The sequence below is a fragment of the Trichechus manatus genome, unplaced genomic scaffold (genome assembly GCF_000243295.1).
Source record: "Trichechus manatus latirostris isolate Lorelei unplaced genomic scaffold, TriManLat1.0 scaffold00038, whole genome shotgun sequence".
NCBI classification, from domain to species: Eukaryota; Metazoa; Chordata; class Mammalia; order Sirenia; family Trichechidae; genus Trichechus; species Trichechus manatus.
In genome coordinates this window covers 2,898,857-2,924,935 of record NW_004443974.1, presented here as the reverse complement: position 1 = coordinate 2,924,935, position 26,079 = coordinate 2,898,857, and the positions used below count along the sequence as shown (strand labels likewise).

Here is a 26,079-nt window from a genome sequence, read left to right as displayed (position 1 = left end):
GCTGATGTTTTGATTCTGGCCTATTCTTTTTTCATGTTTGTGTTTATTTCTATTAGCTGATCTCTGAATATTACCTTTGTTGTGTCCAAAATATTTTGGTATCATGTGGTTTCATTCCCGTTTGATTCTAGGAAATTTTTTTCTCCCCTTTTTATTAAAATATGAACTTCTTTGGCAGGGATCACAGTGTAGGGTCCCAGACAGAACTGGAGAAAAACGTAGAACAAAATTGCAACTAACAAAAAAAGACCAGACTTACTGGCCTTACAGAGACTGGAGAAACCCCAAGAGTATGGCCTCCGGACACCCTCCTAGCTCAGCAATGAAGTCACTCCTGAGGTTCACAACCAAGGATTGGATGGGCCCACAAAACAAAATGAGACCAAAGGGGCACAGCAGCCCAGGGGCAAGGACCAGAAAGCAGGGTGAGTGGGGGACAGGAAAGTCGGTGGTTGGGAACCCAGGGTTGAGAAGGGAGAGTGCAGACATGTCATGGGGTTGGCAACCAGTGTAACAAAACAGTGTATGTACTAATTGTTTAATGAGAAACTAGTCTGCTGTGTAAACCTTCAAAGTACAATTAAAAAAAACAAAGTCAACTTCTTGAGAATGGGAAGCAAGTCTTCTTCAGGGTTGAATAGTTACCAGCTAGTCAGCATTCAGTACATGTGTGATAAATAAAAGTTTTAAGGAATGAATGAATTAATAAACGAATGCTACATTTTCAAACTTACATGTGTTTTATAGGCATCTGAAATCATCAAAATTATTTAGCCTGGTGTTTAAACAAAATATTCTGGAAATTTAAAGCTGTGTTTGTAATACTTTAGTATTATATTCTTAGCTTCATTCATTGAATTTTACAGGTTGTAATTTTGAAACATACTGCTAAAAATTGATTATATGGTATCATTGTTTAGTAATTAATTTTGTGTTTTGGAGGTGGCTTTCATTTTTTGTTGTTGTCAGATGTTTCTTTTTAGGTGTGTGTCGTTTTTTCTTTTTTTTTTTTTGCCAAAAGCTTTTGAGACTGAGGCAGCTTGGCTTCTTGTGTTCCTTGTCTCTTCAGCTTCTGCTTCTGTTTCCTGTGGCCTGTTGGCTCTCGGGCCTCAATGCTCACATCTGCTCTGCTGGGGCAAGTGTTCCAAAGCTCGGTAGCTGCACCGTAAGTGCCTGGAGGCACCCCACTCCACCAGAAATCCTCATGCCTACAGGCACTCAGCTCTCTCTGTGGGTTGGTTACAGCGCTGTTTCGCACTGGTCTCCTGGTTCTGCCACTGTTGGTTCTCTGTTGCTGTAGCTCGTCTATCCATTGAGTTTCAAAACCACTTCCACATTTTAGGTAATTGTTAGAACAGCACCTCACTCACTGCGTACCAAATTCTGTCTTAGTCATCTAGTGCTGCTCCAGCAGAAATACCACAAGTGGGTGGCTTCAACAAAGAGAAATTTATTTCTTTGCAGTAAACTAGGTTAAAGTCCAAATTCAGGGCATCAGCTCCAGGGGAAGGCTTTCCCTGTCAGCCTTCTTCTCATCAGTGTTCCCTTGGACTAGGAGCTTCTCCGCGTAGGGACCCCAGGTCCAAAGGACATGCTTTGCTCCTGGCACTGCTTTCTTGGTGGTATGAGGTCCCCTGATTCTAGGAAATTTTTGATTCCTTTTGTTACCCAGTTGTTTTTAAGCAAGATGTTACTGTTTCCAAGTATTTGATTTTTTTTCCTTGCTCTTTCTGTTATTGATTTCTATTTTTCTGGCATTGTGATCAGAGAGAAAGCTTTGTATTATTTTGATGTTTTGGGTTTCATTGAGGGTTGCTTTTGTGGCCTAGAATGTGGCCCATGGTGTGGGAAAAGATTGTGTACTTTGTTCCTGTTAGGTGGAGTGTACTAAATATGTTCATGAGATCAAGTTGGTTTATTGTGGTCTTTACATCTTATGTATCTTTGTCGAGTTTCTTTCCAGATGCTCTATTACTGAGAGTGGTTTAAGTCTCCCACTATTATTGTGGAACTGTTTCTCTTTTCAGTGCTGTTAGAGTTTTTTTAAAATATATTTTGGTGCCTCACCATTGGATGCATAGATGTTTATTAGGGTTATGTCTTCTTGGTGGATTGTTCGTTTAATAATTATATAATTGGCACGATACTTTATTAAGAAAATGTTTTGCATCCCACTTTGATGAGTGGCGTGTGGGGTCTTAAAAGCTTGTGAGCGGCCATCTAGGATGCATTGATCGGTCTCAAACCACTTGGAGCAAAGGAGAATGAAAAACACCAAAGACACGAGGAAAATATTAGCCCAAGAGACAAAAAGGCTACACAGACCAGAGATTTTATCAGCCTGAGACCAGAACTAGATGGTGCCCGGTACCATCAATGACCGCCCCGACAAGGAACACAACAGATTCCTGGACAGAGTGGGAGAAAAGTGTGGAGAACTCAGATTTTATGGTCTGAGACTGGAGGAACCCCTGAAGCTACAACTTCCAGATGCTCTTTTAACCGAGAGCTAAAACCATTCCCGAAGCCCACTCTTCAAAGATTAGCCTGGACTGTAAAACATAAAACAATAGTTGTGAAGAGTGTGCTTCTTATTTCCATCAGATACACGAGACCGGAGGCAGGATGAGAATGCAGGAAGGGACAGGAACTGGTTGAATTGACACAAGAAACCCAGGATGGAAAGGGGGAGTGTGCTGTCAGATTGTGAGGATTGCAGATAAACCACATAGCAATATGTGTATAAATTTTTGTCTGAGAGATTGAGCTGTAAACTTTCATTTAGAACAATGAAAAAAATTATATAATATTTTTTGGTTTCTTTTATACTTAATTTTGCCTTAAAGTCTATTTTATCTAAGATTTGTATTGTCACTCGTGCAGTTTTCTGGTTACTGTTTGCTTGATATGTTTTTTTCAAGTCTTTGATTTTTAGTATGTCTATGTCTTTGCGTCTAAGGTGTTTTTCTTGTGGACAGCATGTTGATGGGTTGTGTTTTTTTTAATCCATTTTGCCACTCTTTCTTTATGGGTACATTTAAGCCATTTACATTCAGTGTGATTATCGATAGGTATGAGTTTATTGCTGTCATATTGTAGTTTTTTTTTTTTTTTGGTGGTGGTGACGTTTTGTTACTTGGTATCACCTTGAGTTCCTCTCCATTTGAAAGTTCTATACTTACAGTGCTTGTTTCTCCTTTTATTGTTTTGGTGGTATTCTCACTGATACATTGATGTCTCTGTTTCCTAAATCTTTTAAAAATAAAAGAGAAAGCAAAAAAAAGAGCAGTCAGGAGCTAGCAGGTGAGGGCAAGGTGGAACTGGGGGCTGGCAGGAAGGGGGTAGGTGGCATATGGCGCTAGGTGGAGAAGAGAAAGAAAATGGTGCAGTTTGGGGGCTGGCAGGTGGGGTCGGGGTGGACCTAGGGCAGTGGTGGACTGGTGCTCTGGTGGTCTTCTGTTGGTGCAGCGGGGGCTGGTGGGCAAGTGAGGGAGGTGGTGTATGGGGCTAGAAAAAAGAAAAGGAAAAAAGGAAAAAGAAGAAAAGATAAAATGATGCAGTGAAGGCTGATGAGTTGGGGCAGTGCAGATCTGGGGACTGGTGCGACAGGACGGGAGGTAGTTATAAGACTGTAGGAAGGAGAAAAAAAAGGAAAAAAAAATGCCAGTACGGCGGGTGCCGGTGGGTGGGTGTGGATCAGACCCGTGGCAGTGGGCCAGTGGCTCTCTAGCTGTCCCGTCAAAATGGGTGCTGGTGGGAAGAGAGGAGAAGTGATGCACAGGGCTAAGTGGGAGGGAAAAAGAAAAGGAGGAAAAAAAAAGTTGTATGGTGGGAGGTTTCAGGGCAGGCCCCAGGGATTGAGTGGCTCATATTGTGGACCCTGGTAGTGGGGGCTGCTGGGTTGGAGAGGGTTCTTGCTTCTACTTACCAGAAAGATGAGGGTTGGGAAAGCGTGTTTCTCTGGATACTGAATTCTCTGTCTCCTGTTGGGAGCTCCCTGAAGTTTCCCTTCCCACACTCCCTGTATGGGGTCATTGCTGGCTGTGTTTTAAGATGGCCATGCAGTACCTTATTAGTTGGCAGGACTCCTCCACTCCATACCTGTTCTCCGTCTCTGTTGTTTTCCATCAGTTGCTTTTTCCGTTTGGTATTTGATATAGTTCTTTATGCCTTCATTTAATGGTTAGGTTTCCAGAATTGAGATTTGTATTTGTTTTACTTAGTTTTTCCTGTCTTTGCTGTAGAGGGACAGTGTGGTGCATCTGTCTAGGTGCCATGCTGGCTCTGCCTTGTGAGAACAGTTTTGATAGAGAAATTGGGAAAGAAATAAGTTTGCAGTGTTTGAAAGAATACATTAGATATTTGTGTAGGCAAATTTTTGAATAAGTTTGTTGGGGAGGTGAAGGAGTAAGCGGGTATCTAGAGGGAGTTATGGTGAGGGAGATTTTTTCCTTTTTTTTCTTTTTTTTCATAGTAGAGCATGGTTGAATGATGGGCTGAGTGATGGAACAGATTCAGGTAGGAGGGAGTGGAATCCAGAATACAGTGTCTCATGACCAGCACGCTGTCTCTTATTCAGTATTTCCTTCTAGCCTCAAACCACTGGAATGTGAGGGATTAGGAGAAATTTCTTAAACATGTTTACTTTCTCACTGAACAGTGTACATTTTACTCCAGTAAAAAAATTTCAAGCATGCACAGAGAAACTTGTGGTTTTGAATTTGATTCTGGAAATTCTTTGTGTTTTTAGTTTACTTATACAGTTTGAATTCTAATTCAGTGTAGTTAGTGTATGGTTTTGTAAATTTTAATAGTATAAAAATCATCTAAAATGGCTTTTAAAATGCAGATTTGTGGGCCTCCCCTTTTTCAAGATTCTAAGTTTTAGGTTTTGGGGTCTTGGTGTCTGTAATGCATCCTGCTGGTTTACTGGTTAAACAGCCCAGCCACCTGTTTTAATCCTGGCTGTGCTGCTTACTAGTTATGTGAATATGGGCAAATTTCTTTACGTCCCTAAGCCACCAAATTCTCATCTATAAAACTAGAATACTTATGTCATAGGATTTTGGGAGGATTAAATGGTATATTTTATGGGGTCACCATGAGTCAAAATGAACTTAACTGGTTTGTTATTTTTTCTCCTATGATCAAATAAATGTTCAGCAAATGGTAGATGTTATAATTTATTCCTCTCGTTTGTTTTCCAAACCAGGATTTTAACTAGGAGTTAATTTCTGAAGTGTAAGCAATCTATTCGTATACTTAACATTAGTGGACTGTAACTTTATACATTTTTTACTTGTTTATTAGTACTGTATTTTTTCAGCCTTTTAAGAGGGGAAAGTATTAAAAATATAACGAGAATTAATTTGACTCAAGGTTTACCATTGCCTAAGTTTGCCTCACCTGACTTGCTTATAAAGTTAAACAGCCAAAAACTAATTTTAGGGGCAGAGTTGTATGTACCTGGGAGTCAGGCTTAGGTTCTCTTCAAAGTTCCACCACTATAAGTTGTGTACTCTTGAAGTTGCTTACCCTGAATGGATCTCAGGTTGCTTGAAGCTGCTTACCCTGAATGGATCTCAGGTTGCTTATCTGTAAAACCAGAATAAGTACTTATTTATTCAGTAAATGCTTATTAAATGCCTGCCATATTCTAGATGCTGGTCGTATAATAGTGAGCATGCTAGACATGGTCTTTTGCATCGCAGAGCTTAGTCTAGTGTAGCACTGCCTAATAGAAATGGAATGCTATTTACATAATTTTAAACTTTTACAGTAGTGACAGAGCTTGAACAATGCAAGATGGATCCTGCCTGTAAAGGTCTCTAGGAGAGAACCAGAGTACTTAGTGAGCAGTGACTTGGGCCAGCAAAAAACACACCAAATACCTGACTTTGTGGTAATGTCAATTGGAATCCATTAACTATTACAAAAACAACCTCATCCATCTTAGACTAGACATGTTTTTTCTGGCTCCTCTACATGTATCTTCGCACGTAAGCGAAAGGTGTATAAACACGCACCATTCATTGTTGTGTTCGGACCTCTACCTGGGTGACACTTGATGCTTCGTTGTCTGTGCCAAGAATCTTGACACTGACCTCTGAATGTAAGCTCCCTAATAAAGCCTTATTTGATCAACATGACTTTTATTCCTCTTCTTTTGGAATCCAACCTGTGTCCCACAGATCCACACCTGCCCCTGGTCCGGTGGGGTGCTACAAGTTGCCACACACTAAAGACAAGTAAAAAGTATATGCTTATTGTAATATAATGGTAACATTTTATGCAACTTAATAGTTAAGATGAAACGTAGTCTCACAAAACCAATAAACTTGTGTTTAATAGAAAAATATTTAAACTGTTCCAGTTTTAAGATTTTAATTAATTACAATTAAATAAAATTTCTCATTTGCATTAGCTGTATTTCAGGTGCTCAGTAGTCACATGTAGTTAGTAGATACTGTATGGGTTGACCAAGGCTTAGCACTTACAGATAGTTTAATAAGTATTTACAATAAACAAAGACATGTGTCACATTGGGAAGCATAAGACAAGAGCTACTTTAGTATGAAAAACTAGGGAAACCTTCCTGGAGAGCTGAAGGATAAGAAAAAGAGAGGAGGGAAAGTGCCCAGGATTTTGCAGTGGTGTATTAAAACACCCGGAGGTAATGCATCTTGCCAGGCTAGCCAAGTTCCTTTCTATTCCGCTTTGATCAAATAAAAATGGTAAGAATAAGAGAATTTATAAGTTCATGTGTTGAAGTGGGAATACAAAAAATGCTTGTTCATAGTACTTTCTAATTGGCGAAGTGGTGGATAGACAGTATAGTTTTTATTCTGTTTATTTAGAGGTAATGTTTCTCTATCTGAGTGGAAATTCCTGTAGCCAATAAAACATTGGGGTTGAGAGTATACTGGTGGGAAGACTTATCAAGGGAGAGAAAAACAGTAGAAACAAATAAGAGAGTAGGGATAAAGGTACTGGAAATGTCTTAAAAGACTACTGATCTTGGAGGGTGGGCCCAAGATGGCGGAGTAGTCAGATGCTTCTGGTGGACCCTTTTACAACAAAGACCCAAATAAACAAGTGTATCAATTATATATGATAATATAGGAGCCTTGAACATCTAAGGCATAGTTGAGGAACCAGACTGAGTGGCGGGGGAGAGAGATGGTTTGGAAGTAGCGAGGAGGTGCGAGACTTGACCTGGCGAGAGCCTGAGCCCTTCAGGCCTGATCAGCTCATGGGTGAATGGTGGGTAGGCAAGTAGCGGTGCTTGGGAGGCGTATCCTGCACCGGGAGAAAGCTAGCAGAGAATCTACCCAGAACCAGTGAGAAGCAGCCGTCGATCCAGCGAAAGATAAGTACTTGCATCCGGCCTACCACATGGATCAAAAACACCCCCCTTAGGGAAAAAACTGTCTCCTGTTTACGTCCTTGCTCCGTGCTCTGCACCGGGTCCTGGACTGGCTTCAGCAACTGCTGAGTCCCCTGGGCTGGAAATAGGATCCGTCACATGCCCTGAGCCATTCTCCTAGCCTTGGAGAGTGAACAAATTAAATGGGAAAAAAACTGCCGGCTCCTTTAAGCCAGGAATTCAGAGTAGGCACAGCACCTTTACCTAGGCACAGACATAAGGGATCCATGGACTTTGAGAGCGTTTCCCCCTGCAGAGATTTGTGTGGGCCCATTTCAACAGCATAGGCTCTCATCACCGCAGTACAACACGGTATATACCTGAAGTTTAACTTCAACTGTTTCAGCTATGAAGTGGCAGGTTCCTGACATTTGATACTGCTCTGCCCATTAAGCAGGGTCTTCACCTGCCCACATTAGGCCTGAGGACTGGTGGCTCCACCCACGCCACCTAGCCACCTGCGATGGGGCCCAAGAATAAGAGGTGCCGCCCAGTCCTTACGACAGCACTGGCCGCTCATAGTGCGGCTGCAAAACCCACCTACCTATGCGCTCTAGGGAACAGGGACACGCCTTCCTTCTGGACACTCGGAGGCGGCCGTCAGCCCCGTCTTGCTCAGAGTGTGTCCCCCAGCTTCGGCCAGATGTCTGTGCCTACATAAAGCACCCATGCCTGTCTAGGAATGTGAGAGCCTAAATCACACACTTGGTGGCTATCTACCTGGGCATCTAAGCTGAATCCATACAGGAGGAGTGGGCAGACTACTGAGCTTACATATCTAGTAACATCTAACCACCTGGTGACAGGACATTAGAGCTTCAAAGGTGCCAAAAATCAAACTAGCTCATACAAGCAGCCTATTTGGGCATATCAAAACTAAACAAGAACCTAGGACACAGTAAGCCAACATAAAATATAACTCATTGATGGCTTGAAGACAACAGTCAATACCAAATCACATAAAGAGGCAATCGATGGCTTCATCACGTTCCCAAAATAATCTAGAAATTTTCCAGAGAAGAAAAATTTCTTGGAATTACTGGAGGCAGAATACAAAAGATTAATAAACAGAATTCATCAAGAAATTAGGAAGTAAATTAAGCAAAACGCAGAACATGCAACAGAGGAAATTAAAAAGATTAGAGCATAATGACAGATTTAACAGGCTGCAAGAATCCATAGAGAGACGACAATCAGAAATCCAGATTAACAATAAAATGTCAGAATTGGACAACTCAATAGAAAGTCATAGCAGAATTGAGGTAAGGGAAGTCAGAATTAATGAGATTGAAGATAAAGTTCTTGACACCAACTTATTTGAGGAAGAATCAGATAAAAGAATTAAAAAAAAGAAACTTTAAGAATTATGTAGGACTTTATCAAGAGAAATAACCTACGAGTGATTGGAGTACCAGAACTGGGGGGTAACAGAAAATACAGAGAGAATTGTTGAAGATTTGTTGTCAGAAAACTTCCCTGATATTGTGAAAGATGACAAGATATCTATCCAAGATGCCCATTGAACCCCACATAAGGTAGATCCCAAAAGAAAGTCACCAAGACATGTTATGATCAAACTTGCAAAAACCAAAGATAGAATTTTAAGAGCAGCTAGGGATAAATGAAAATTCATCTACAAAGGAGAGTTAATAAGTTCAGACTACTCAGCAGAAACCATGCAGGCAAGAAGGCAATGGGATGAAATATATAAAATCGTAAAGAAAAAAACTGCCAGCCAGGATTATATATCCAGCAAAACTGTCTCTCAAATATGGCAAAATTAGGGCATTTCTAGATGAACAGAAGTTTAGGAAATTTGCAAAAACCAAACCAAAATTACAAGAAATACTAAAGGGAGTCTTCCAGTCAGAAAATCAGTAACATCAGATAACAACCCGAGACTAGAACACAGGACAGAGCAACCAGATATCAACCCAGATAGGGAAGATGCAAAAGTAAATCAAAGCTAAACACTGAAAATAGGGAAACATATCAATATGTAAAAGATGACATTAAAACAAAAAAGGACATAAAAATGTAGACATAGATTTTTCATATGGAGAGGAAATCAAGGCAATATACAGAAATAAAACACTGGTATAATCTTAGAAAAATAGGGGTAAATAGTAAGGTAACCACAAAGGAAACTAACAATCCTGCAAGTCAAAATAAAAAACTAGAAGAACGTAAAGGCTCAGCAAATAGAAAACAACGGTGAAAAAGATGAAAATACATACAGAAAAACGACTCAGCACAGAAAATTAGGTGGAACAAAGAAATTGTGAACAGCATAAAAAAAGACATCACAGTGACAGCACTAAACTCATACCTATGAATAATTTTGCTGAATGTAAAAGGACTAAATGCACCAGTAAAGAGAGAGTAGCAGTTTGGATTAAAAAAACATGATCCGTCTCTATGCTGCCTATAAGAGACACACATTAGACTTAAAGACACAAACTAAAACTCGAAGGATGGAAAAAATATATCAAGCAAACAATACTCAAAAAAGAGCGGGAGTGGAAATATTAATCTCTGACAAAATAGACTTTAAAATTCACCACAAAGGGTAAGGAAGGACACTATATGATTAAGAAGTCAATACACCAGGAGGACATAACTATAATATGCACCCAACAACAGGGCTCCAAAATACATAAACTCTAACAGCACTAAAAAGAGAGCTCATCAGTAATAGTGGGGGACTTCAACGCACCAGTTTCGGAGACAGAACATCCAGAAAGAAGCTCAGTAAAGACACGGAAGACCTAAATGCCACAGTTAACCAACTTCATCTCATAGACATATACTGAACACTCCACCTTACAGCAGCCAAGTATACTTTCTTTTCGAACGCACACGGAACTTTTTCCAGAATAGACCACATATTAGGCCATAAAGCAAGCGTTAACAGAATCCAAGAGCAAAATACTACAAAACATCTTTTCTGATCATTAAAGCATAAAAGTAGAAATCAATAACAGAAAAAGCAGTGAAAAAAATAGCACACACAGAAACTGAACACCTTGCTCAAAAACTGCTAGGTTATACAAGAAATTAAGGATGGAATAGAGAAATTCATAGAATCAAATGAGAATGAAAACACCTTCTAGCAGAACCTTTGGGACACAGCAAAAGCAGTGTGCTCAGAGGTCAGTTGATAGCAACAGATGCACATATCCAAAAAGCAGAAAGGGCCCTAATCAAAACATTAACCCTACAACTGGAAAAAGTAGAGAGCAGCAAAAGAATCCCTCAGGCGGCAGAATAAAGGAAATAATAAGAATTAGAGCAGAATGAAATCAAATAGAGAAGAGAAAAACAATTGAAAGAGTTAACAAGACCTAAAGCTGGTTCTTTCAACAAAATTGATAAACCGCTGGCAAACTGCCAAAAGAAAAACAGGAGAGGAAGCAGATAACCCATATAAGAAATGAGACGGGTGATATCGCAACAGACTCAACTGAAATTAAAAGAATCACAACAAAATACTATGAAAAATTGTGCTCTAACAAATTTGAAAATCTAGAGGAAATGGAGAAATTTCTAGGAGCTCGCTATCTACCTAAACTAACACACATAGAGGTAGAACATCTAAATAAACCCACAACAAAAGAAGAGATTGAGATGGTAATTAAAAAACTCACCCCCCAAAAAAATTCCTGGCCCTGATGGCTTCACTGGAGAATTCTACCAAACTTTCAGAGAAGGGATAACACCACTACTACTAAAAGTATTTCAGAGCATAGAAAAGGATGGAATACTCCCAAACTCATTCTGTGAAGCCAGCGTAACTCTGATACCAAAACCAGCTAAGGACACCACAAAAATAAACTACAGACCAGTATCTCTCATGAACATTGATGCAAAAATCTTCAACAAAATTCTGGCGAATAGAATTCAGCAACATATCAAAAAACCCAAAAACAAACAAAAAAACATTCTTCATGACCTAGTGGGATTTTCAGGTATGCAGGGATGGTTCAACATTACAGAAACAATTGGTGGAATTCATGACATAAATAAGACAAAAGACAAGAACCACATGATCTTAGCAATCCATGCAGAAAAGGCATTTGACAAAGTCCAATACCCATTCATGGTAAAAACTCTCAACAAAATAGGAATAAAAGGGAAATTCCTCAATATAATTAAGGGCATTTATACAAAGCCAACAGCCAACATCATCCTAAATGGAGAGAGTTTGAAAGCATTCCCCTTGAGAACGGGAACCAGACAAGGATGCCGTTTATCACCACTCTTATTCAGCATTGTGCTGGAGGTTCGAGCCAGAACAGTTAGGCTAGAAAAAGAAGTAAAGAGTATCCAAATTGGTAGGGAAGAAGTCAAAGTGTCTCTATTAGTAGTTGATGTGATCTTATACACAGAAAACCCCAAAGAATCCACAAGAAAACTACTGGAACTAATAGAAGATTTCAGCAAAGTTTCAGGATACAGGATAAACGTAAAAAAATCAGTTGGATCCCTTTACACTGACAGAGAACCTCGAAGAGGAAATCACCAAAACAATAGCATTTACAATAGCCTGCTAGATAAAATACTTAGGAATAAGTCTGACCTGAGATGTAAAAGACGTATACTGTGAAAACTACAGGACGCTACTGTAGGAAACCAAGAGACCTGCATAAGTGGAAAAATATATCTTGCTCATGGATAGGTAGTTTCAACATAGTGAAAATGTCAATTCTACCCAAAGCGATCTACAGACACGAAGCAATCGCGATCCAGATTCCACTGGCATTTTTTAAGGAGATGGAGAAACAGATCACCAACTTCATATGGAAAGGGAAGAGGCCCTGAATAAGGAAAACATTACTCAAGAAAAAGAACAAAGTGGGAGGCTTCACAATACCTGATTTTGGAACCTATTATACCTCCACGGTAGTCAAAACAGCCTGGTACTGGTAGGACAACAGATACATAGACCAGTGGAACACAATTGAGAATCCAGACATAAGTTCATCCACCTATGAGCAGCTGATATTTGAGAAAGGCCCAAAGTCCGTTAATTGGGGAAAAGACAGGCTCTTTAACAAATGGTGCTGGCATAATTGGATATCCGTTTGTAAAAAACTGAAAAAAGACCCATACTTTATACAGTGCACAAAAACTAACTCAAAATTCATCAAAGACTTAAATACCGAATCAAAAACGATAAAAATCTTGGAAGAAAAACTAGAAACACTAGGAGCCCTAATACATGGCATAAACACAGTACGAACCATAAGTAACAATGCACAAGCACCAGAATAGAGACTAGATAAATGGGAGCTCCTAAAAGTCAAACACTCATGCTCATCAAAAGACTTCACCAAAACAGTAAAAAGGCAACCTACAGACTGGGAAAAGATTTTTGGCTATGACAAATCCAGTCAGCATCTAATCTCTAAAATCTACAAGATTCTGCAAAACCTCAAGAACAAAAAGAAAACCCAATAAAAAAATGGGCAAAGGCTATGAACAGAGACTTCACCAAAGAAGAGGTTTAGGCGGTTAACAGAGACATGAAGAAATGCTCATGATCATTAGCCATTACAGAAATGCAGATCAAAACTATAATGAGATATCATCTCACCCCAAGGCCAGGATTAGTTCAAAAAACACAAAATAATAAATGCTGGAGAGGTTGTGGAGAGACTGGAACTCTTACACACTGTTGGTGGGAATGTAAAATGGTACAACCACTTTGGAAATCGATTTGGTGCTTCGATAAAAAGCTAGAAATATAAGTACCATACGATCCAGCTATCCTGCTCCTCGGAATATGTTCTAGAGAAATAAGAGGCGTCACACGAATAGATACATGCACAGCCATGTTAATTGCAGCACTGTTCACAGTAGCAAAAAAATGGAAACAACCTAGGTGCCCATCAACGATAAATGGATAAAGAAATTGTGGTATGTCCACACAGTGGAATAGTAGGCAGTGGTAAAAAACAATGATGAAGCCGTGAAACATAACATGGAGGAAGGTGGAGGTCATTTTGCTAAGTCTATTTAGTCACAGAAGGACAAATTTTATATAAGAACTCAAGAAAAGGTGTAAACGCAGAAGAAAACATTCTTTGATGGTTATGAGGGTGGGGAAGGAAGGTTGAGGGTTATTTACTTACTAGATAGTAGATAAGAATTAGGTGAAGGGAAGGACAGCACACACTGTAGGAGAAGTCAGCACAACTGGACTAAACCAAAGCTATGAAGTTTCCTTAATACAGTGAAACACTTCTAGGGACAGAGTAGGAGAGGTAGGGGTCTGAGGTTGATGCCTTCAGGTGACATCTAGTTCATTTGGGATAACAAAGGTTATTAAGAAAATGTATCCTACTTTGGTGAGCAGCGGCTGGGGTCTTAAAAGCTTGCAGTTGGTCATCTGAGATGCATCAATTGATCCTAACTACCTGTAGTAAAGGAGAATGAAGAACACCAAAGACACAAGTATTAGCCCAGTAGACAGAAAGGACCACATAAACCAGAAACTTCATCAGCCTGAGACCAGAAAAACTAGATGGTGCCCAGTTACCACCAATGCCTGCCCTGACAGGGAACACAATAGAGAGTCCCTGATGGAGCAGGAGAAAGGTGGGGTGCAGAACTCAAATTTTAGTAAGAAGACCAGACTTAATGGTCTGAGACTGGAGGAACCCCAGAAAGTATGGCCCCCGGATTCTCTATCAGCCTAGAACTAAAACAATTTCCAAGGCCAACTCTTCAGACAGGTTTTGGACTGGACTGAGGGAGGTAAAGTGATACTCGTGAGGAGTGTGCCTCTTAGCTCAAGCAGATACAAGAGACTAAATGGGCTTCTGTCCGGAGGGGAATTGGGATGGCAGAGAGGGTTCGGAGCCGGTTGAGCAGACGTGGGGAATCGGGTGGAAAGCAGGAGTGTGCCGTGACAGTATCGGAAGAGCAATTAGAGTCACATAACAATATATATTAAATATGTCATTATGCTGTTAAATTTGTCATTATGCTCTTTTCTAGTCTTTTTAATTTCCCATATTGCATGTTCTGCGTTTTGCTTAATTTCTTTCCTGATTCGTTAAAGAAATCTGTATATTCTTTTGTATTCTGCTTTCGGTAATTCAAAGGTATTTTCCTCTTCTGGAAAGTTTCTAGATTCTTTATTTTGGGATCTTGCTGAAGCCATCATGGATTGCCTGTTTACGTGATTTGATATTGAAGGTTTTCTCTAAGCTATCAATAAGTTATTATATTTATTTTATGTTTGCCTACTGTGTCCTGGCTTCTTGTTCTATACGCCCAAATAGGCTGCTGTTATGAGCTAGTTTGATTTTTGGCAACTTTGAAGCTCTAATGTCCTTTCACCTGGTGGTTAGATCTGTTACTAGGTATATGAGCTCAGGAGTCCGCCCACTCTTCTTGTATGGATTCAGCTTAGGTGCCCAGGTAGATGGCCACCAAGTGTGTGGTTTAGGCTCTCACTTACAGTCCTAAGTAGGCATGGGTGATTGGTGTAGGCATAGGCATCTGCGTGCAGCAGGGAGACACTCTGAGCAAGGTAGGTGGCTTATGGCCGCCCCCTAGTGTCCAGGAGGAAGGCGTGTCCCTTTGCTCTAGGGCGCGTAGGTGGGTGGGTTTTGCTGTCGGACTATGAGTACCTAATGCTATTGACTGTAGGGGCTGTTGGCACCTCTAATTCATGGGCCGCTGTCACCGGTGGGTAGGTGGCGTGGGTGTAGCCACCAGGTGTCAGGCCCCTGATGTGTGTAGATGAACATCCTGCTAAATGGGCAGAGCAGTGTCAAATATCATGAACTTGCCACTTCACAGCTGGAACAGTTGAAGTTAGACTTCAGGTATATACTCTGTTGTACTGTGGTAATGAGGGCCTATGCTTTTGAGATGGGCCCACGCAAGTCTATGCAGGGAGAAAGGCGCTCAGATTCCATTGATCCTTTATGCCTGTGCCTAGCAAAGGAGCTGTGCCTACCCCGTGTTCCTGGCTTAGAGGAGCCGGCAGTTTATTTTCCCCCACAATGTGTTAATCTGTTCACTCTCCAAGGCAGGGATAATGGCTCCAGGCGTGTTTCAGACCCTATTTCCGGCCCAGGGGCTCAGCAGTTGCTGAAGCCGATCTGGGATCCAGTGCACAGCAGGGAGCGTGGAGGTAAATGGGAGAGTTTTTTCCCTGAGGGTGGTGTTTTTGATCCCCGTGGTAGGCCATATGCAAGTACTTACCTTCCCCGATGAGGGCTGTTTCTCACTGGTCTTGGGTGACTGTGTAGAGTGTCCAGTGCTGGGTCTCTCCTGGTGCGCAGTCGTGCCTCCCATTGACCGCAGCTTTCTTGTCTCACCGCTCATCTCTGAGCTGGCCTTACGGGCTCAGGCTCGCTGGGTCAGGTCTCGCAACTCCTCGCTGCTTCCGAACCAACTCTCCCTCCCCGTGCCACTCAGCCCAGTTCCTCAACTCAGCCTTTGATGTTCAGGGCTCCCAGATTGCCATGTATAATCAAATCACTTGTTTTTTCAGGTCTTTGTTGTAAGAGGGTCCACTAGAAATGTCTGAGTATTCTGCCATCTTGGCCCTGCATCTTATGGGTTTTTTTTGTTCTTTTGATGCGGGTTTACAGAACAGTTTCTCATTAAACAGTACACATATTGTTTCATGACATTGGTTAACAACCCCACGATATGTCAACACTCTCCCTTCTTGACTTTGGGTTCTCTATTATTAGCTTTCCTGTCCTCTCTTGACTTCTACTGCTTGTCCCTGCGCTGTTTTGCCCCATTAGTCTCGTTTTGTTTTATGGGGCTGTGTAATCTTTGGCTGAAGGGTGAACCCCAGGAGTGACTCCATTACTGAGCTAAAAGGGTGTCTGGGGGTCATACTCTTGGGGTGTCTCCAGTCTCTGTCGGGCCAGTAAGTCTGGTCTTTTTTTGTGCTCACAATCTTTTAAGATCCCAGACGCTTCTCACCAAAGTAGAATGTAGATATGTTCAGCTGTTTGAGGAACTGCCAAACTATTTTCCACAGTGGTTATACCATTTTACATTTCTACCAGCAATGGATGACGGTTCTGTTTCTCCCCAAATTCACCAACACCTGTTTTCTGTTTTTTTGATTATTGCTGTTCTAATGAGGGTAAGGTGGTATCTCATTGCGTTTCTCTAATTGCTGATGACATTGAATATATTTTCACAGTACTTGGACATTTGAATATTCTCTTTGACGAAATGCCTGTTCAAGTCCTTTGCCTGTTGTTTGATTGGATTGTCTTTTGCGGTTAAGTTACAGAAGTATTTTATATATTAGACTTTTACCATATATATAGTTCCCCAGATTTTTCTCATAATCTATAGATTTTCTTCTCGTTTTGATGAAAAAATTCTTTGATGAACAAAAGTATAATTTTTATGATGTTCTATTTAGTGTTTTGCTACTTGTGTTTCTGTTGTAATATTTGATAATCCATCATTAAATTCTAGGTCTCTTAGCCAATCCTCCTGTATTTTCTTGTAAGAATTTTATGGTTTTAGTTTCCACATTTAGGTTTTTGATCCATTTAGAGTTGGTTTCTGTGTATATATTGTGAGGCATGGATATGGATTTATTCTTTACATGTGGAAATTAATTTTCCCAGCACCATTTATTGAAGAGACTCTTCCTTCCGCATGGAATGCATTTAGCACCCTTCTCAAAAATTAGTTGACCATAGATGTATGGATTTTTCTGGACTATCACTTATATTCTATTGGTCTGTATGTCTTTTGTTATACCAGTACTTGGCTGTTATAATTACTGTGACTGTATAGTATGTTTTGAAATTAGGAAATGTGAGCCTTTCTACTTTATTTTTCTTCATATTTCTTTAGCTATTTTGGATTCCTTGACCTTCTGTATAAATTTCAGTATTGGGTTTTCTGTTTTTGCAGAGTAGCATTGCGCTGAATTTGTAGATTACTTTTTGTAGTATTGATGTTAGCTATTTAAGCTTGTCAATCCATGAACATGGAACATCTTTCCATTTAGATTTTCTTTAACTTCTTTTAGTAACGATTTATAGATTTTTTAAAAAAATAAGTCTTTTACCATCGTGGTTAAATATCTCTCTAGATACTTTATTTTTTCAGATTCTGTTTTAATTGGTAATGTTTCCTTAATTTCTTTTCACCTTGCTCCTTGCTGATGCATAGAAACCTGACTGATTTTTGTGTGTTGATCATGTACCTTGCCACTTTGTTGAATTCCTTCATTAGTTCTAACTGCTTTCTCGTCACATCCTTGGGTTTTTTTATATATAGGATAGTGTCATATGTGAAAAAGGATTGTTTTATTTTTTCTTTCTTGATTTGAATAATTTTTAATTTTTTGTTTAGACTAATTGCTCTGGCTAGAAGTTTCAGAACGATATTAAACAGCAGTGTTTGGAGTTAGCTTTCCTGTCTTGTTGCTGATCTTAGTGAGAAAGCTCTCAGTCTTTCTCCACTGAGTATGATGTTAACTGGGCTTTTCGTAAATACCCTTTAAATATCCTTTCTATTCCTATCTTTTTGAGTGTTTTTATCATGGGGAAAAAAAAACCCATTGCCATAGAGCCGATTCCAACTCATAGTGACCCTATAGGTTAGAGTAGAACTGCCCCATAGAGTTTCCAAGGAGCGCCTGGTGGATTCAAACTGCTGACCTTTCGGTTAGCAGGTGTAGCTCTTAACCACTACACCACCAGCGTTTCCAAAAATATGAAACGCTTCACGAATTTGCATGTTGTCCTTGTGCAGGGGCCATGCTAGTCTTTATCATGAAAGGGTGTTGAATTTTGTGAAATATCTTTTCTATATTGATTCAGATGTTCATAAAGTTCTTTTCCTTTATTCTATTAATGTGATATATTACATTAAATAATTTTCTAATGTTGAGCCACCCTTCAATTCCTGAGTAAATCCCACTTGATATAGTCCTTTTGATATGATTTTGGATTTGGTTTCCTAGTAGTTTGTTCAGGTTTTTGCATTTATAGTCCTAAGAGATATTGCTCTGTAGTTTTCTTGTGGTGTTTTTATATTATTTTGGTATCAGTATGGCCCTCATCTCATAGAATGTGTTAGGGAATGTTCCCTCCACTTATGTTTTTTAGAAAAGTTTAAGTAGGATTGAAGTCAGTCCTGTAAAGATTTTGTAGAATTCCTTTTTGAAACTATCTCATCCAGGAGTTTATTTTGTTGGAAGGCTTTTGATTACTGATTCAGTGTCCTCACTTGTTATGGGGTAGTTGATGTTCACTATTTCTTAACTCAATTTATGGAGTTTATACATTTCAAAGAATTTTTATTTATTCTGAGTTATTTAATTTTTTTGGTGTACAACTCTTCATAGTATTCCATTAGAATCCTTTTGATTTCTTTACAGTTGATCGTAATTTCCACACCATCGTTTTTAATTTAAAATATTTGTATTGTCATCTTTTTCTTTGTTAGTCTTGCCCCAGGTTTGTCTATTTTAATTGATCTTTTTAAAAAAACGACTTCTGGTTTTGTTGGATTTTCTCTGTTGTTTTTCTATTCTCCGTTTCATTTATTTCTGCTGTGATCTTTATTATTTTAGTTCTTCTGGTAGTTTAAGGTGTGGTTTCCTCTTCCATTTCTAGTTCCTCAAGTTAGTATATTCATTTGGGATCTTTTTTTTTTATACTGTAGAGTTTTACTGCTATCAACTTTCTTCTTGAGTAGTGTTTTCTTTATCTCATAGGTGTTGGTATGTTGTTTTTATTCTCCTTCAACTTTTAATTATTTTTTGATTTCTGTCTTGATTTCTTCTTTACTTAGTGGATGCTTGGTAGTGTATTATTTCGTTTCTAAATATTTGAGTATTTTCTAGTTTCGTTTCTGGTATTAATTTCTAGGTTCATTCCACTGTGATTAAAAAAGATGCTTTGTATGATTTCAGTCTTTTTAATTTTTTTGAGACTTGCTTGTGTCCTGAGATATGGTCTATCCTGGAGAATGATCCATGTACACTGGAGAAGAATGTATATTGTGCTGTTGTTGGGTGGAGTGTTCTGTATGCCTGTTAGGTCTAACTGGTATAGAGTTCAAGTCTTCTGTTTCTTTACTGATCTTCTTTCTGGTTGTTCTGTTCATTATTGGAAGTTGTATATTACAGTCTCCAACAATTATAGTAGACGTATTTCTTCTTCCAATTCCGTCTGTATTTGCTTTATAAATTTTGGGACTCTGAGGTTAGGTACATAAATATCTATAATTGTTATGTCTTCTTGATGAATTGACCCTTTTTTCATTATTTAGTGTCTTTTTGTGTCTCTTATAATGGGTTTTGACTTAGTGTATTTTTTCTCATATTAAAATTGCCATGCCTGTTCTCTTTTGATTACTGTTTTCATGGAATGTGTTCTTACCCTTTCATTTTCAGTCCATTTGTGTCTTTGTGTCTGAGGTGTGTCTTTTCTAAACACCGTATACATGGATCATATTTTTAAATCCAATCTGTCCCTCTCTGCTTCTTGATTGAGCATTTAATCCATATGTTTATGGTAATTACTGATAAAGACGATTTACCTCTACTGTCTTTTAATTTTTGTGTGTGACTTATACCTTTTTTTGACCCTCTTCCTCACTGCTGACTTCTTTTGGGTATGTGCTGAACCATTTTGCTTTCCTTCTTCTTCATTTTTGTGTATGATTTCTTACTTTTTCTGTGGTTACCACAGGGAGTACGTTTAGCATCTTACATTTATAACATCCTGATTTATATTGATACCAACTTAATTCAATAATATAAAAAAACTCTATGCCAATCCTGCCTACTTCTATCATTTATGTTGTTGTTATCACTGATTATGTCTTTATGCCTAGGATACTCTGTAATTTAAGTTTATTTTACTGTTATATATATTTTTTCATGCTTTTGTCGTTAGGAAGCATGAAGGGTATGCTAGTTGTTTTTGCTCATTAAAAAAGGCTAAATTTCATTTTTATAATCTACTTTTATAATTGTCAAGACATTTTATTTTTTTATTGTTGTAGTTTAAATGAAGTTTACATTTAAACTTAGTCTCCCATACAAAATTTTATACATACATTGTTGTGTGATCCTAATTGCTCACCCAATTTTGCGACAGCAGACTCCTCCTTTCCACCCCTGATTCCCCATGTCCATTCAACCGGCTCCTAACCCTCTCTGCCTTCCCATCTCATCTCTGGACAGAAGCTGCCCCTTTGGTCTCTTGTATTTACTTGAGCTAAGAGGCACACTCTTCATGAGTATAAGTTCATGTTCCACAGTCCAGCCCAATCCCCGTCTGAAGAGTTGGCCTCAGAAGTTGTTTCAGTTTTGGGCTGATGAAGAATCTGGAGGCTCTGCTTTCTAGGGTTCCTCCAGTCTCAGTCAGACCATTAAGTCTGGTCTTCTTACTAGGATTTGAGTTCTACACCCCGTCTTCCTGCTGCGCCATCAGGGACTCTCTGTTGTGTTACCTGTCAGGGCAGTCATTGGTGGTAGCCGGGCAACATCTAGTTCTTCTGGTCTTAGGCTGATGAAGTCTCTGGTTTATGTGGCCTTTTCTGTCTCTTAGGCTACTGCTTTCCTTGTGTCTTTGGTGTTCTTCATTCTCCTTTACTCCAAGTGGTTGGGACCAGTTGATGCATCTTAGATGGTCACTTGCAACCTTTTAAGACCCCAGATGCCACTCGCCAAAGTAGGATGCAGAACATTTTCTTCATAAGTTTTTTTATGCCAGTTGACCTAGATGTCCCCTGAAAGCATGGTCCCTACCCGTGCTACTCTGTCTCTGAAAGTATTTGACTGTATTCAGGAAGCTTCAAAGCTTTGGTTTAGTCCAGTTGTGCTGAGTCCCTGTAGTGTGTGCTGTCCTTCCCTTCGCCTAAGATGATTCTTATCTACTATGTACTTAGTGAATAATCCTCATCCTCTTCAACTTTGTAACCATCAAAGAATGTCTTCTTCTGTGTTTAAACGTTTTGTTGAGGTCTTATAATAGTGGTCTCATGCAATATTTGTTCTTCTGTCACTGACTAAATTCACTCATCATCATAAGTTCCAGCTTCCAGTACGTTATAGGATGTTTCATGGCTTCATTGTTGTTCTTTAACGTTGCCTAGTATTCCATTGTGTGGATATAACATAATTGGTTTATCCATTCATCTGATGATGGGCGCCTAGGTTGTTTCCATCTTTTTGCTATTGTGAACAGTGCTGCAGTTAACATGGGTGTGCACGTATCTATTCCTGTGGTGGCTCTAATTTCTCTAGGACATATTCCAAGGAGTGGGATAGCTGGATTGTATGGTACTTCTATTTCTAGCTTTTTAAGGAAGTGCAACATCAATTTCCAAAGTGGTTGTACCATTTTACATTCCCACCTACAGTGTATAAGTGTTCCAGTCTCTCAACAACCTCTCCAGCATTTATTGTGTTTTTTGGATTAAGGCTAGTCTTGTTGGGGTGAAATGATATCTCATTGTAGTTTTGATCTGTATTTCTCTAATGACTAATGATCGTGAGCATATCTTCATGTGTCTGTTAGCCGCTTGAATATTTTCTTTGGTAAAGTGCCTGTTCATATCCTTTGCCCAGTTCTAATTGGGTTATTTGTCTTTTTGTTGTTGCGGTTTTGTAGTGTCTTGTAGATCTTACAGATTAGATGTTGATTGGATTTGTCGTAGCCAAAAAATTTTCCTAGTCTGTAGGTTGTTTTTTTACTATTCTGGTGAAGTCTTTTGATGAGCGTAAGTGTTTGATTTTTAGGAGCTCCCATTCATCTAGTCTCTCTTTTGGTGCTTGTGCGTTGTTACTTATGGTTCATATTACATTTATGCTATGTATTAGGGCTCCTAGCGTTGTCCCTATTTTTTTTCCATGATACTTACTGTTTTTGATTTTACATTTAAGTCTTTGATCCATTTTGAGTTAGTTTTTGTGCATGGTGTGAAGTATGGGTCTTGTTTCAGTTTTTTGCAGATGGATATCCAGTTATGTCAGGACCATTTGTTAAAGAGATTGTCTTTCCTCCACTTAATGGAGTTTGGGCATTTGTTAAATATTAGCTGCTCATAGGTGGATGAGCTTATATCTGGATTCTCAACTTTGTTCCATTCGTCTGTGTACCTGTGGTTGTACTAATACCAGGCTGTTTTGATTACCGTGGCAGTATAATACGTTCTAAAATCAGGTGGTGTAAGTCCTCCCCTTTTGTTCTTCTTGAGTAATGCTTTATTTATTCGAGGCCTCTTCCCTTTCCATATGAAGTTGGTGATTTGTTTTTCCATCTCATTAAAAAATGCCGGTGGGATTTGGATCGGGATTGCATTGTGTCTGTACATTGCTTTGTGTAGAATTGACATTTTCACTATGTTGAGTCTGCCTATCCATGAACAAGGTATGTTCTTCTGCTTATGTAGGTCTCTTTTAGTTTTTTGCAGTAGTGTCTTGTAGTTTACTCTGTATAGATCTTTTATGTCTCTGGTTAGATTTATTCTTAAGTATTTTATCTTTTTGGGAGCTATTGTAAATGGTGTTGACTTGGTAATTTCCTCTTCGAGGTTCTCTTTGTTGGTGTAAAGAATCCAACTGATTTTTGTATGTTTCTCTTGTATCCTGAAACTTTGCTGAAATCTTCTATTAGTTCTAGTAGTTTTCTTGTGAATTCTTTGGGGTTTTCTGTGTATAAGACTACATCATCTGCAAATAGAGATACTTTAATTTTTTCCCTACCAATTTGGATGCCTTTTATGTCTTTTTCTAGCCTAATTGTTCTGGCTAAGACCTGCAGCACAGTGTTGATTAAGAGTGGTGATACAGGGCATCCTTGTCTGGTTCCCGTTCTGAAGGAAAATGCTTTCAAAGTCTCTCCATTTACTATGATGTTTGCTTTGTGTAAATTCCGTTAATTATATTGAGGAATTTCTCTTCTATTCCTATTTTGTCGAAAGTTTTTATCCTGAATGGGTGTTGGACTTTGACAAATTCTTCTTCTGTGTTGATTGATAAGATCATGTGGTTTTTGTCTTTTTTTTTTTTTTTTTTTATTGTACTTCAGGTGAAGGCTTACAGAATAGTTTCTCATGAAACAGTAGTGCACATATTGTTTTATGACATTCGTTAACTGCACAACATGTCAATCCTCTAACTTCTTAATTTTTTTTTTTTTTGGTGACAATACACCATTTCAAAAATTTCTACATGCACAGTTCAGTGACATTGACTACGCTCTTCCAGTGGTGTTGCTGTTCTCACGTAAGATGAAGGCTTACAGAACTAGTTTCTCATTTAACAGTTACTACACGTTGCCCTATGTCAATGGTTAACACTCTGACAACATAGCAACAATATCTTTATTCAATCTTGGGTTCCATATCACCAGCTTCCTTGTCCCCTTCTGCCTTCTGGCCCTTGTCACTGGACTTCTGTACCTCATTAGTCCCGTTTGGTTTTATGGGGCTGTCCCTTCCCAGGCTGAACGGTGAACCTTGGAGATAACTTCACCACTGAGCTAAAAGGGTGTCTGGAGGCCATACTCGGGGTTTCTCCAGTCTCCTTTAGGCTAGTAAATCTGGTCTTTTTATTGTGAGTTAGAATTATGCTCTACATCCTTCTTCAGCTCTGTCCAGAATCCTCTGGTGTGATCCTGGTCAGACAGTCAGTGGTGGTAGCCGGACAGCATCTAGCTGTAGTGGACTGAGTCCGGTGGAGGCTTTGGTAGCTGTGGACCGTTAGTCCTTTGGACTCATCTTTTCCTTGTATCCTATTGTCTTCATTCTCCTTTGCCCCCGAAGGGATGAGAGCAGTGGAGTATCTTAGATGGCTGCTCACAGGCTTTTAAGACCCCAGACACTGCTCACCAAGGTAGAATGTAGAACATTGTCTTTATAAACTGTGTTATGCCAGTTGAGCTAGATGTTCCTGGAGACCATGGTCCCCACAGCCCTCCGCACAGCAATTTAGTCCCTCAGGGAGTTTGGATACGTCTGTGGGGCTTCCATGATCTTTCCTCATACAGGTTGTGCTAGTTCTGTTTTATTTTTGTGATGGATTACGTTGATTGTTTTTCTGATGTTCAACCATCTCTGTATACCTGGTATAAATCCCAGTTGGTCACGGCGAAGTATTTTTTAATATGTTGCTGAATTCTATTGGCTAGAATTTTGTTGAGGATTTTTGTATCAATGTTCATGAGGGATATTGGTCTGTAATTTTCTTTTTTTGTGGTGTCTTTACTTGGTTTTTGTATCAGGGTTATGCTGGTTTCATAGAATGAGTTTGGAAGTATTCCTTCCTTTTCTATGCTCTCAAATACCTTTAGTGGAAATGGTGTTATCTTTTTTCAGAAACTTTGGTAGAATTCTTTAGTAAAGCCATTCGGGCTAGAGGTTTTTTTTCGTTGGGAGTCTGTTAACCTTTTCAGTCTCTTCTTTTGTTATGGGTTCATTTAGTTGTTTTACCTTTGATTGTGTTAATTTAGGTAGGTAGTGAGTTTTTAGAAATTTGTCCTTTTCCTATAGGTTTTCAAATTTTTTACAGTACAATTTTTCATAGTAATCTGTTAAGATTGTTTTAATTTCATTTGGGTCTGTTGTGATGTCACCCATCTTATTTCTTATTTGTGTTGTCTGCTTCCTCTCCTGTTTTTTCTTTTGGCGGTTTGGCCAGTGGTTTATCACTTTTGTTGATCTTTTCAAAGAACCAGATTTTGGGGTTGTTAACTCTTTCAGTTGTTATTCTATTTTGTATTTCATTTAATTCTGCATTAATTCTTATTATTTCTTTTTTTCTGGCACCTGAGGGATTCTTTTTCTGCTCCGTGTGTACTTGTTCCAATTGTAGCGTTAATGTTTTGATTATGGCCCTTTCTTCTTTTTGAATGTGTGCATTTATTGCTATAAACTGACCTCTGACCACTGCTTTTGTTGTGTTCGAAAAGTTCTGATAAGATGTGTTTTCATTCCCTTTTGATTTTGTGAATTTCTGTATTCTATTCTTAATTTCCTGTATAACCCAGTAGTTTTTGAGTGAGTTGTTGTACAGTTTCCCTGTGTTTGATTTTTTTTTTCTTTGCTTTTTGTGTTGTTGATTGCCACTTTTGTGGCTTTATGTTTAGAAAAGATGCTTTGTAATATTTCGATGTTTTGGATTTTGTTAAGGTTTGCTTTATGGCCTAATATGTGGTCTATTTTGGAGGATGTTCCCTGTGCGTACGACATTTTCCTTAATAGAAAAATTTTTCTCCTACATATACAACTTTAAGTCACTGGTTAGTGTTCTTACTTTTCCTTCTGTAGAATTCTCTTTAACAGTTTTTGTAGGTCAGGGCTGGTATTAATAAATATTCTCGGTTTTTGTTTACCTGGGTATGTCTTAATTGTGCCCTCATTTTGATTGAAGTTTTACTGGATATAGTATTCTTGTCAGACAGTTCGCCTTTTCAGCAGTTTAAATAAGTCCCTCTTTTGCTTTTTTTGTGTGTGTAAATTTTTTTTTCATTGTACTTCAGGTGTAGGTTTACAGAAGAAATAGTTTCTCATGAAACAGTAGTACACGTTTTTTTTATGACATTGGTTAACCCCACAACATGTCGACTCTCTCCCTTCTCGAGCTTTTTTTTTTTTTTTTTTTTTTTTTTTGGTGAAAATATACATAG

At 39.0% G+C, this 26,079-nt stretch overlaps 1 protein-coding gene and 1 pseudogene across 1 annotated transcript in view; one reads left to right on the top strand and one right to left on the bottom strand.

Annotated features, from left to right (window-relative positions):
- LOC111820453 (DNA repair-scaffolding protein-like) overlaps positions 1 to 26,079 on the top strand; it is a 691,204-nt gene that overhangs the window by 55,894 nt on the left and 609,231 nt on the right. The gene's annotated exons all lie outside the window — the stretch shown is intronic.
- On the bottom strand, positions 18,143 to 18,279 carry LOC111820455 (uncharacterized; annotated as a pseudogene).